Below are 14255 nucleotides of genomic sequence, written 5' to 3'. Positions count from 1 at the left end.
GCCTGGCTCATAGTAAGTGTTTACCAAATACCATAAAAAAATTGAACAGTCTGAAACAGATACTTGCTTCTAGAGGCCTGAAAGCATAAGTTACTTTCAAAGGTATCTGTCTTAGAACTGACAAAGATCTTGGGCACAGGGAGAATGTGTCTCAATATTTAATTATCTTACAAAAGCTTATGTAAGATAATTAATGAAAGATATGCAAGATGAGAATTCCTTATGAGGAATTGTTATTTCCCCAATGAACACATTGGGAAAATTAAGACCCAGAGAGGTCAGGTCAGTTTATCCAGGCCACACAGTAAATGGACTAACTTTAGAATTCTGGTGGTTCAGCTGATTTTAAGGTATTATGCCGAATCCATTAGATCTACTTAGCCGGGTTGGAATCTTTCAACAGAGACTTGGGAAAAAGCTTGTTGGCCTGGAGGGTTATAGGGAATTCACAGAGCAGACTTTAAGTCACTTAGCCGAATCTACACTCTTCTCCCATTACATCAATCAATTGTATTTATTGAGCGCTTACTGTGTGCAGAGCACTGTACTAAGAGCTTGGGAAGTACAAGTTGGCAACATATAGAGACAGTTCCTACCCAACAGTGGGCTCACGGTCTAAAAGGGGGAGACAGAGAACAAAACCAAACATACTAACAAAATAAAATAAATAGAATAGATATGTACAGGAAAAATAAATAAATAAATAAATAAATAGAGTAATAAATATGTACAAACATATATACATATATACAGGTGCTGTGGGGAAGGGAAGGAGGTAAGATGGGGGGTGGAGAGGGGGAGAGGAAGGAAGGGGCTCAGTCTGGGAAGGCCTCCTGGAGGAGGTAAAACCCAGAGAGGTCAGGTCAGTTACATCCCAGTTCACACTCTTTGTCCCCCTCAGGGTAACCTATTCATTGTTGCCTGGCTCTCCCATCTCTCCAGACTGTCCCTCCTGTCTGGATCTCCCTCCCTCTTCATGTCAATCTATCAAACAACCATAGTATTTATTGAAAATATACTGTATGCAGAGCACCGTCATTCGGACTACCGTTATCAAAGCATGTCTCCAGGCGGTCTTCTCCCGTAAATTTCTTATTTCCCCAATTTGTATGTCCTTAACTGCCACTTGAGCATTTCTGCACCACCAGTCAGTCAGTGGTATTTACTGAGTGCCTTACTGTGTGTAGAGTACTCTACTAAGTGTAGGAGAGAGTACTTGGGAGAGTACTCTCACAACCCACTTTAGCACACAAATACACATATATAATAATAATAATAATAATGGTATTTATTAAGCACTTACTATGTGCAAAGCGCTGGGGAGGTTACAAGGTGAACAGGTTGTCCCACATGGGGCTCACAGTTTTAATCCCCATTTTACAGATGAGGGAACTGAGGCACAGAGAAGTTGTGACTTGCCCAAAGTCACACAGCTGACAGTTGGCGGAGCTGGGATTTGAACCCCTGACCTCTGACTCCAAAGCCCGTGCTCTTTCCACTGAGCCATGCTGCTTCTCTATGCATGTACATATATACATATGTTTCCCTTCCCCACAGCACCTGTATATATGTATATATGTTTGTACATATTTATTACTCTATTATTTATTTATTTATTTATTTATTTTACTTGTACATATCTATTCTATTTATTTTATTTTGTTAGTATGTTTGGTTTTGTTCTCTGTCTCCCCCTTTTAGACTGTGAGCCCACTGTTGGGTAGGGACTGTCTCTATATGTTGCCAATTTGTACTTCCCAAGCACTTAGTACAGTGCTCTGCACACAGTAAGCGCTCAATAAATACGATTGATGATGATGATGATGATGATGATGATGATGTCAAATGTACTACTTACACACCAACTCATGAATATAATTCCTTTTCTTCTTTTCACCCAAACTCTGTCCTCCCCGTGATTTTTCCCATCACAAGCCTGTAATCTTCGCGTTATCCTTGACATCTCTCTAATTCAACACACTTATTCAAACTATAACCTAATCTTGTCAGTTCTACCTTCACAGCATCGCTAAAATCCTCTCTGTACAGATTGATACCATGTAATCCAAGTAGAGTAACCTCATCCTGCCTTGACTAGCGCTTAGTACAGTGCTCTGCACATAGTAAGCGCTCAATAAATACGATTGATTGATTGATTGATTGACTACTTCCATCAGCCTCCTTGCCAATCTCCCTTCCTCCAGTCCAGTCCTTACTTCACTCTGCTGCTGGGATTATTTTTCTAAAAAAAAAGTTCAGTTCCAATATCTCCACTCTTCAAAAACCTTTCATTCATTCATTCAATCATATTTATTAAGCGCTTACTGTGTGCAGAGCACTGTACTAAGCGCTTGGACGCTGGCTCATATCAAACAGACACTCCTTACCATGTGCTTTAAGGCACTCAGCTTTTTCCCTCCTCCTTCGTTGATTTCCTTCAGCATGGTGTAGTGGGCAGAGCCCAGAATTGGGAGTCAGAGGTCATGGGTTCTAATCCCGGCTCTGCCACTTGTCTGCTGCGTGACTTTGGGCAAGTCACTTCACTCCTCCGTGCCTCAGTTCCTTCATCTGTAAAATGGGGATCGAGACTGTGAGCCCCATGTGGGACAGGGACTGTGTCCAACCCAATTTGCTTGTATCTGCCCCAGTGTTTAGTTCAGTGCCTGGCACATAGTGATTAAGAAATGCCATAATTATAATTATTATTCTACAACCCAGCAGTCTCACTTTGCTCCTCTTCTAATGCTAATTCCTCATTTCCCCTACTCTCTCTCTCTCTCTCCTGCATCACATAGGCACTTGTATCTGTACCTTTTAAGGACTTTATATTCACCTCATCTCAGGCCCACGGCACCTATGTATTTATCCCCATTCCTTGCTGTTTTCCCTATCTGTAATGTCATTTCCCCTTGCTAATGGACCACTCATCTTCTGCTTGTCACTCACTCTGCTGCCCTTGTTTTAAACATGGGCAAGAAGAGGCAGACCTGGGGTCAGGTCATACCATGTATTGTCTGCATACTATCAGGGAGGCAGACATCGGAATACGTTACGGATAGGAGAGATGATATTACAGATAGGGGAAATGGCAAAATGTAAGGATATGTACATAAATGTGGTGGGGCTGAAGGTGGAATAAATATTAAGTGGCTGGGGGAACAGGTCTGCGGGTATAGGAAACAGAGGGTAGGATGGATAGGGAAAATGAGGGTTAGTCAGGGAAGGCCTCTTGGAGGAGATGGGATTTTCGGAGGGCTTTGAAGGTAGGAAGAGTGAGGGTCTGTTGTATTTAAAGGGAGAGGGAGCTCCAGGCCATTCATTCATTCATTCAATCGTATTTATTGAGCGCTCACTGTGTGCAGAGCACTGTCCCAAGCGCTTGGGAAGTACAAGTTGGCAACACATAGAGATGGTCCCTACCCAACAGTGGGCTCACAGTCTAGAAGGGGAAGACAGAGAACAAAACAAAATATATTAATAATATAATAAATAATAAATACATAATAATAATAAATAAAATAGAGTAGAAGAAGAAGAAGGATGTGGGCAAGGGGTCTAATAATAAATACTAAATAAATAATAATAATAAATAAAATAAATAGAGTAGAAGAAGAAGAAGGATGTGGGCAAGGGGTCAGTGATGAAGTGGAAAGAGCCCGGGCTTTGGAGTCGGAGGTCATGGGTTCAAATGCCGGCTCCGCCAACTGTCAGCTGTGTGACTTTGGGCAAGTCACTTCTCTGGGCCTCAGTTACCTCATCTGGAAAATGGGGATTAAAATTGTGTGAGCCCCCCGTGGGACAACCTGATCACCTTGGAACCTCCCCAGCGCTTAGAACAGTGCTTGGCACATATTCATTCATTCATTCAATCGTATTTATTGAGTGCTTACTGTGTGCCGAGCACTGTACTAAGCGCTTGGGAAGTACATGTTGGCAACATATAGAGAAGGTCCCTACACAACAGCGGGCTCACAGTCTAGAAGGGGGAGACAGACAACAAAACAAATTAACAGAATAAAATAGAGTAAATATGTACAAATAAATAAATAACATAGTAAGTGCTTAACAAATACCAACATTATTATTATTATTATTTTCAAGCTTGTAATAGCAAAGTGTTCAGGTTGAGTTGTACTAGTAGATCAATGAGGAAAGGTAGGAGGGATCTCATCAGCATCTTTTATCTGAGCTAAGCACTGAGGTTTCTTCGGTAGTGGCAGATCTGACAATTCTCTCAGCAGGCAAATTTGCTATTAATTACCTGACGACAATAATCAATCATTACAAACTCTCCCCCACTAGACAGTAAACTCGTTATGGGCAGGAAATGTGTTCACATCTTTTGTACTGTGCTCTCCCAAGCACTTAGTACAGAGCTCTGCACATAGTAAGCGCTCAATAAGTACCACTGATTGATTGAAATACTATTGATCGATGGACTCCACATTCAGCTTCCATTACTCAAAAAACTTTCATGAGAGTCCGCTAAAGGGTGATAGCGTGAATCTTCAAAGAAACCGGTGGGATATTCTTATGAAGGCATACATCCATCGGTCAAATTTATATTTAAGATTATACGTTATTTTAAGATTTTTAAAGATTATTTTTTACCTATTTTTAAGATTATAGGTAAGTGGATGATGGAAAGTTAATACGTTAAGACTATCTAGGGAAGGTGAGAAGCAGCATTGCCTGATGGAAATAACACACGTCCTGGAAATCAGAAGTTGTGCGTTCTAAATCTTTCAAAGCCCTACTGAGAGCTCACCTCTTCCAGGAGGCCTTCCCAGACTGAGCCCCCTTTTTCCTCTCCTCCTTCTCCTCCCCACAACACCTGTATATATGTTTGTACAGATTACTCTATTTATTTTACTTGTACATATTTACTATTCTATTTATTTTTTTAATGATGTGCTTCTGGCTTTACTTCTATTTATTCTGATGATTTGACACCTGTCCAAATGTTTGGTTTTGTTGTCTGTCTCCCCCTTCTAGACTTCATTCACTCATTCAGTCGTATTTATTGAGTGCTTACGTTTACAAAGCACTGTACTAAGCGCTTGGGAAGTACAAATCGGCAACATCTAGAGACGGTCCCTACCCAACAACGGGCTCACAGTCTAGAAGGGGGAGACAGGCAACAAAACACGTGGACAGGTCAGTGTTTGGCGCAGAGTAAGCACTTAGCAAATACCGAGTTATTATGATTAGGTGCCAGTGACATTATTAATACAATCCAAAGAAACGATTTACAGTCCATAGTGGGTTACTTGAGAGAGTGATAAAAGCGTCGGATGGCTCGACCCTAACCATTAGGGTGGCTATCGAGATGGGCAACGATCATAAGATGCTTCTGTACATATCTATTCTATTTATTTTATTTTGTTAATATGTTTTGTTCTCTGTCTCCCCCTTCTACATATTTACTATCCTATTTGTTTTGTTAATGATGTGCTTCTAGCTTTACTTCTATTTATTATTTTTTAATTTTACCTGCTCATATCTATTTATTTTGTTGTATGTTTGGTTTTGTTCTCTGTCTCCCCGTTTTAGACTGTGAGCCCTGAGACTGTTGGGTAGGGACTGTCTCTATACGTTGCCAACTTGTACTTCCCAAGCGCTTAGTACAGTGCTCTGCACACAGTAAGCGCTCAATAAATACGATCGATTGATTGATTATTCTGATGACTTGACACCTGTCCACATGTTTTGTTTTGTTGTCCGTCTCCCCCTTCTAGACTGTGAGCCCGTTGTTGGGTAGGGACCGTCTCTATATGTTGCCAACTTGGACTTCCCAAGCGCTTAGTACAGTGCTCTGCACACAGTAAGCGCTCAACAAATAAATACGATTGATTCTGGAGGGCATGTTGCCCCTTTCAAAGACAGACTATTGAGCTGGCATGACCGTGGTCTGACCTGGCAGAGGCATTTCCTTCGTCTTCATGAAATGCTGGTTATAGAAAAAAGGATACACCCAGGCCTCCTATAATGTTGGGTTCTTGCAAAACCTCAATTTAAGGAAAACTCATGAGTTCAACGTTGTGCACATGAGCCTAAACTATTCTTTCATCACTGTCGCTCTGTAGCTAAACAGGCTTTGTTTGGCATCCGTTTGTCACTTTGCTTTGCCTGGGCAGATATAGCTTATTTCACTCTTTTATTCTCTCCAATAGAAATAATCACTAATTTGCCTTGAGCCCAGTTTTTGAAAGGAGGGAAAATGCTTTACTCATTTGATGATTATTTGGTTCTTTAATCACTACTGGCCAAATTTCAACAAACTGGTCTAATAATTCTTCCTCAAAACACCATTTTTTTTTCCTGTATCAAGACAGCCTTTTTGGTACATAATTGTGCTATTATTGTTTGTGAATTGGCCGACAAAAAGTTTATAGCTCCGGCGTGTATTGGGTGATTGCAGTGTGACTGATAGCCACTTTCTCGCCATGTTCATAGTAAAGGTTTATTTACCAAAAATAATATCATGAACTATCTCCATTCAGACTGGGTAAACATCTAAAGCTCTAGAGAGTGAAACTTAATGCACTTTTCATACAACCTCATATTTTTAGCAGTGATATGGGCAGGTGAAGGATTTGAGAGTTCTTTGTGGAGACCATTGAGGTATTTTTCTTACTTTTGCTTAAAGGTGCACTTTACAGGCTTTTCACATCCTTTTAATCTAGAGTATTTATGGAACTCGTACTGTGCTAAGCACTTGGGAGAACAATTGAGGTAAAAGACACAGCTGCTGCCTGCAAGGAGCTCCCAGTCTGACACAGGAGACAGGCACAAAAAACTTTACAGTTCATAAGAATTTTAGTCACGCTAATTTACAACCAACTGTAAATAATAATAATAATAATAATAATAATAATGTTGGTATTTGTTAAGCGCTTACTAAGTGCAAAGCACTGTTCTATGCGCTGGGGTAGGTACAAGGTAATCAGGTTGCCCCACGAGGGGCTCACAGTCTTCATCCCCATTTTACAGATGAGGGAACTGAGGCCCAGAGAAGTGAAGTGACTTGCCCAAATGTCACCCAGCTGACAAGTGGCGGAGCTGGGATTTGAACCCACGACCTCTGACTCCAAAGCCCGGGCTCTTTCCACTGAGCCACGCTGACTGTTGGGTAGGGACTGTCTCTATATGTTGCCAACTTGTACTTCCCAAGCGCTTAGTCCAGTGCTCTGCACACAGTAAGCGCTCAATAAATACGATTGATGATGATGATGATAATTTATTCACAACACTAAATTTACAAAGAATTTTCATACAGTTCAACTTGCTCCTTCAGGAAGAAAATATCTGCTCTTTAGAGATGGGAAGAGAAAATCAATCAATTAATGGTATTTATTACGCACTTACTATGCGCGGAGCACTTTACTAAGCACTTGGGAGAGCATTGTACGTAGGGTTGGAGGAGGCTTCTATTTGTTCCTCTTCGTGTTTTCTTGGGCTGAATTTATTTAAGGTGGGCCTGGAAATTCATTGCTGCCGCCATCGCTCCCAGGTATCTGGTGACTAAGAAAATATCTTCCAGCCGATCCTGTTCCTCGGGCCGCTCCCAGAGAATTGGCAGCTCCAAGGAAGAAGTTCCAGAGCCGCATGGAAGCCTTATTTTAGACTGTGAGCCCACTGTTGGGTAGGGACTGTCTCTATATGTTGCCAACTTGTACTTCCCAAGCGCTCAGTACAGTGCTCTGCACACAGTAAGCGCTCAATAAATACGATTGATTGATTGATTGGAAGTCTTGTCCCTTGTCTCTCCCCTTCGCAGGCTGAAGGTCGGGCACACCGAACGCGCATGGCGGCGGAGCGTGGTTCCAAGTTGAGGATGCACAGGTACCCGACCTCCTCCCTTGACGATATCCCTCTTCTGGTTTACTTAGCAGCAGCGTGGCTCAGTGGAAAGAGCCCGGGCTTTGGAGTCAGAGGTCATGGGTTCGAATCCCCACTCCCCCACACATCTGCTGTGTGACCTTGGGCAAGTCACTTAACTTCTCTGAGCCTCAGTGACCTCACCTATAAAATCATCATCAATCGTATTTATTGAGCGCTTACTATGTGCAGAGCACTGTACTAAGCGCTTGGGAAGTACAAATTGGCAACATATAGAGACAGTCCCTATAAAATGGGGATTAAGACTGTGAGCCCCACGTGGGACAACTTGATCACCTTGTAACCCCCCTCCAGCGCTTAGAACAGTGCTCTGCACATAGTGAGCGCTTAACAAATGCCATTATCATCATCATCATCATCATTACAGAGAAAGAACTGGGCCCCGATTTTCTACTGTCATTAATTCACAGAGGAAGAAATTAATGGAAATAAATGTGGTTGACATTTTGATGGGGGTACTCTAATGCGGGACCTGGCCGCAAAGAAGTAATAATAATAATATTTATTAAGTGCTTTCTATGTGTCAAATGCCATTATCATCATCATCATCATCATCATCATTACAGAGAAAGAACTGGGCCCCGACTTTCTACAGTCATTAATTCACGGAGGAAGAAATGGAAATAAATGTGGTTGACATTTTGATGGGGGTACTCTAATGCGGGACCTGGCCACAAAGAAGTAATAATAATAATATTTATTAAGCGCTTTCTATGTGTCAAGCACTGTTCTGAGCCAGGTAGAAACCAGTTAATCGGGTTGGACCTGAGCCCTCCATCACATGGGGCTCATAGTCTGAGTAGGGGGGAGAACAGGTATTGAGTCCTCATTTTGAGGGAACTGAGGCACAGAGAAATGAAGTCACTTGCCCAGGGTCACACAGCAAGTATGTGGTGGAGCTGGGATTAGAACCCAGGTCTTTCGACTTCTGGGCCACCGAGCCGCACGGCAGCATTTTGTCTAATTCCGTGATGAGGTGAAAATCATATCACTTAAATGTTAACGGTACCTTACAAGTTTTCCTTCCAAGAACCTCAAACTACCCTCTAAGCTCGAATTAGTTAAGACTGATGTCCATTTTGCAATTTCCTCTCCTTATCTCTCTCCTAAATTTAAAATTTAACCATCTGAGCTGAACTTCTTGAAGTGTGGTAGAAATGTTTGTCGCCAAGCTTAGTCTCCTGTGACAAATTGCCGCTCAGAGAGATTTTGTCATGCCTGCATTATAAACTTCAGAAAAATGGGATTTATAATGTAAGTGCCTGGAGAACTTTAACCATAATATTTCACACCGGGTCCCCCTGTGTGACTTCAAAAAAGGCCGAAAGTCAATAAATTTGGGAAACGCATGGGGAAACATAGCTTGCCCTGGTTTACAAAAATCAGATAAGAGTAAAATAATCAACCCTTATCTGTACAAAGACTTAAGAAGTAAAGGTGCAAGTCTGAGATACACTTCTGCAGGGGAAGCTGAATCACCACAAAGCCTCTGTAGTTCCTCTCTTTTAGGCACCTCATTAATAAATAAACTGCTCCTGCATTGCACTGATACTTTTAGCGGTACTCTGATTTACCGCATTTCTCCACTGAAACCCCTCACAAACTACAGGTTTTCAGATCTGGATCCTGAAGCATATTTTAATGTAAATGATTAATTTTTCACTGATTACATATGGCTCACCTAAATGGAACAGGGAGTAATAGAGCTGGGGGTTTTGGGTAGCTATGTTGACAAAATGTTCTCCAGATGTGTTATGCATAGATGGGTGCCTAGTAAATACCGTTTGATGGTAATCCTCAATTTATTAAATTTATACAGCACTTTTCCTTGAAAGGGCTTGTAACACACTATATGTGTAATCCTCAATTTATTAAATTTGAAATAGCACTTTTCCTTGAAAGGGCTTGTAACACACTATATGTGTAGTTTGGGGTTTGCTGATGAACACGACTTACATTTCAGTTATTCCATGGACAAGAAAAGAAGCGAGAGAATGAATGTTGGGGTTCACACTGGAAAGATGTGAAAGGGTGATGATGATGATGATGATGAGTGGAGAAGCAGCGTGACTCAGTGGAAAGAGCCCGGGCTTTGGAGTCAGAGATCATAGGTTCGAATCCCGGCTCTGCCACATGTCTGCCGTGTGTCCTTGGGTAAGTCACTTAACTTCTCTGAGCCTCAGTTACCTCATCTGTAAAATGGGGGTGAAGACTGTGAGCCCCACATGGGACAACCTCATTACCTCGTTTCCCCTCCCCAGCGCTTAGAACAGTGCTTTGCACATAGTAAGTGCTTAACAAATGCCATTATTATTATTATGTGGGACAACCTGATCACCTTGTATCCCCCCAGCACTTAGAACAGTGCTTTGCATGTAGTAAGAGCTTAACAAATACCATTATTATTATTATTATTATTATTACCCCAGCGCTTAGAATGGTGCTTGGCACATAGTAAGGGCTTAACAAATACCATCATTATTATTCTGATGATGGTGGAGTCTTCCGTCAGAAAAAAAGGATAAGCTTGGGTCTGGTGACTTCAGGACCAAGAACCTGTCAAGAAATGACTTTAGCATTAATGCCGTTCTTTCATCCCTGCAATTTGTAATTAGGTGAGCAGAGGCATAGCGCATTGAGACTGTAAGCCTCAAAGCCCCTTTTAGACTGTAAGCCCACTGTTGGGTAGGGACTGTCTCTATATGTTGCCAATTTGTACTTCCCAAGCGCTTAGTACAGTGCTCTGCACATAGTAAGCACTCAATAAATACGATTGATGATGATGATGATGATTGAGACAGACACGTGCAGTTTTTGCTCACGTTAGCCCCTGGACAAGCAGAACTGGGGCTAAGACAGGGCTCAGGTCATCCACTGTACTCTCTCAAATCACAAGAACGGTGTACTCTTCACAGTGGGTGCTCTATAAATACTATGAATTGCTCTTTCCACCAGATCAATGGCAGGGCTTATGGAAGGGGAGGGTGTATAACGGCTAATCAAATCCAGAGACACACAGAGAATACTTAGTACCAGAGAGTGTCTAATAAAAGATCCTAAAACATTTTTCCTGGTGTCACTTCCTGAGAGATTTTTCAGGACTGGAGGATTGAGGAAGGGAAGATCGGTTGGTTGAGGCTGTCACCATCCTTCTCCCCTGGTTTCAGTAAAAACTGATGATGTGAAGGAGACTCAAAAGGCTCTAGCCGAATACTCAGTGCTGGACAGATCATCCTGAAAACCATTGTTCCTGCCCTCTAGGAGGATTTGCCCGAAGAAGACAAGATGGATGTGTGACTTCAAAGCTCATTCCTTTTCCTTTTTTTCTCGGTAAGGGAGAGGCAGGAGCTTATGATCAAAATCAACTCCCATTTCAACTGTAAGCTCCTCAGAGGCAGGCACTTTTGTCTTTCATTTATGTATTTTCTGGCCAAGACAGGTGCGCAGTAAGTGCTATTGATGATGATGATTTACTCTGGGAAGACTTTAGTAGGAGAGGGGTTTCTCCAATTGCCATGAGAGTATAAGAAATGCCAGAATGGATCAGACCACACGGTATTCTGCCTTCAGCAGTGACATCCAAGGATGTCCCTAGGAACAGGCGTCAGGACACCAGGGTTCTGGTCCCAGCTCTGCCCCTGGCCTGCTGGGTGATCTGGGGTGGATCACTTCTCTCTGAATGAGTTTCCTCATCTGTAAAATGTAGATAAAATAAATGCTCTCCCTACCTCTTAGAATGTGACTCCCGTGCGGGACAAGGACTGTATCTGATCTGCTTACCTTTTAGCTTCCCCAGCACTTGGCATACCGTTTTGGCCCAAAGTACTTGATAATAAATATTATTATTAGTAGTATTTTTAGTATAAGGAGGGAGAGCGGGCCCAAGCAGGAAGGGGTGCAAGAGACGAGTGTGGAGAGCTGGAGTGAGTCTAATTTTAAAACGGGTTGGTCGTTTTGGTCTGAGCTACAGGTAGTAATATCTGTTACAGGTTGTTTATTCGTATTGTAGAGATCTGAATCACGAAGGGAAAGGGAGGAGACGCTTTAAAAAATGCGGTGTGATGATTTGGTGACTTGTAAGGAGTGGACTAGGAAAAGGATGAGTTTCATCTTCAGCAGGGGCCAACGCTTTCTCTTCTTCCCTTCCACGGTCGGGTGAGTGGGGGCTAAGCGAGGACTGCAGGTTTTGAATATTCAGCAGAGAGCCCGGTACCCCTTGGCTCAGTGTAGCCATCATCTTTTCCTTTTTCCTCTGCCCTTGATATCCTAAATTACACAGAGCACACAGAGATTTATTTTTAATGGAAAAACGAGGCTTGTGGGAAGCCCCGAAGTTTGCCTGTGCAAGTTTAACCCGGGAGGGCACGAGGTCTTCCTGAGCAGATGGCCCCGGTGGGAGGGGCTGGCCAGCGGGTGATGACCCGGGCCCCGGCCCTGGAGGACGACCAGGACCAGGATGGGGAGGGTGAGGAGGACCAAGATGAGGAAGACCAGGGGGAGGAGGAGAAGGAGGACCACGAAAGGGAGGGCAAGGAGGACCAGGACAGGGAGGGTGAGGAGGACAAGGATGAGGAGGACCAGGATGAGGAGGATCAGGATGGGGAGGGCAAGGAGGACCAAAACGAGGAAGACCAGGGCTAGGAGGAGGAGGACCAGGAGGAGGAGGAGGAGGAGGAGGATGACGACGAGAAAACCAGGATGATGAGGAGGACAAGGAAGATGAGGACGACGAGAGAATCAGGATGAGGAGGAGGACAAGGAAGATGAGGAGGCTGCGAGAGAACCAGGATGAGGAGGAGGAGGACAAGGAAGAGGAGGAGGATGCGAGAGGACCAGGATGAGCAGGAGGAGGACAAGGAGGATGAGGAGGATGCGAGAGGACCAGGATGAGCAGGAGGAGGACAAGGAGGATGAGGAGGAGAATGAGAGGACCAGGATGAGGAGGATCAGGATGGGGAGGGCAAGGAGGACCAAAACGAGGAAGACCAGGGCGAGGAGGAGGAGGAGGAGGAGGAGGAGGGAGGAGGATGACGACAAGAAAACCAGGATGAGGAGGAGGAGAAGGAAGATGACGATGAGAGAACCAGGATGAGGAGGAGGACAAGGAAGATGAGGAGGATGCGAGAGAACCAGGATGAGGAGGAGGAGGAGAAGGAAGAGGAGGAGGATGCGAGAGGACCAGGATGAGCAGGAGGAGGACAAGGAGGATGAGGAGGAGAATGAGAGGACCAGGATGAGGAGGATCAGGATGGGGAGGGCAAGGAGGACCAAAACGAGGAAGACCAGGGCGAGGAGGAGGAGGAGGAGGAGGAGGAGGAGGGAGGAGGATGACGACAAGAAAACCAGGATGAGGAGGAGGAGAAGGAAGATGACGATGAGAGAACCAGGATGAGGAGGAGGACAAGGAAGATGAGGAGGATACAAGAGAATCAGGATGAGGAGGAGGAGGACAAGGAAGAGCAGGAGGATGCGAGAGGACCAGGATGAGCAGGAGGAGGACAAGGAGGATGAGGAGGAGAACGAGAAGACCAGGATGAGGAGGATGATGGGGAGAACCAAGACGAGGAAGACCAGGATGAGGAGGAGGACAAGGAGAATGAGGAGGAGAATGAAAGGACCAGGACAAGGAGGATGAAGAGGTGGACGGGAGGATGAGGATGAGGAGAACCAGGACGAGGAGGACCAAGATGAGAAAAACCAGGATGAGGACGAGGAGGACCAGGATGAGGACGAGGAAGACAAAAAGGAGAAGGAAGAGGATGAGGCGGCCTGGCTGAACCCCCTTGCCCACGGGAGCCCCAGGCGGGAGAGGGACTGTGTCCACCCCGATTCGGTTGCATTCCCCGGCGTTTAGTACAGTGCCTGACTCACAGCAAGCGACGAACATCCCCCAGTGATGACGATCATCTCCCCGCTGGCCCTACCCCGGCCCTTGTCACCACCTCCTTCCTTCCTCAGTGGAAAGGGCGCAGGCTTGGGAGTCAGAGGTCACGGGTTCGAATCCCGACTCTGCCACTTGTCAGCTGGGTGACCCTGGGCAAGCCACTTAACTTCTCTGGGCCTCAGTGACCTCATCTGTAAAATGGGGATGAAGACTGTGAGCCCCAAGTGGGACAACCTGATCACCTTGTATCCCCCCCGCAGCGCTTAGAACAGTGTCTTGCACATAGTAAGCGCTTAACAAATACCGTTATTATTATTATAATTAGAATAATTATTCTCTCTCCGTGGGCCCGTGTCTCTGTCTCTGTCCCCTCAGCCCCGGCGGCTTGGTACTGGCGGGCTCCCCCTAGGGGCCGCAAGACCCGTTACAGGCAAGGGCGTGCGCGCGCGCGCGCACTCTCACATTCCCA

At 44.5% G+C, this 14255-nt stretch overlaps 1 long non-coding RNA gene across 1 annotated transcript; it reads right to left on the bottom strand.

Annotated features, from left to right (window-relative positions):
- Nucleotides 1-11860: 11860 nt before the first annotated feature.
- LOC119936380 lies at nucleotides 11861-13911 on the bottom strand. Its single transcript, XR_005453724.1, has 2 exons — nucleotides 13774-13911; nucleotides 11861-12168 (listed from the first exon to the last, which is right to left on the bottom strand). It is a non-coding gene; the product is annotated as an uncharacterized LOC119936380 (long non-coding RNA).
- Nucleotides 13912-14255: the final 344 nt, after the last annotated feature.

This window comes from Tachyglossus aculeatus, chromosome 13 (assembly GCF_015852505.1).
Source record: "Tachyglossus aculeatus isolate mTacAcu1 chromosome 13, mTacAcu1.pri, whole genome shotgun sequence".
Classification (NCBI taxonomy): domain Eukaryota; kingdom Metazoa; phylum Chordata; class Mammalia; order Monotremata; family Tachyglossidae; genus Tachyglossus; species Tachyglossus aculeatus.
This window is presented reverse-complemented; position numbering and strand designations above follow the sequence as displayed.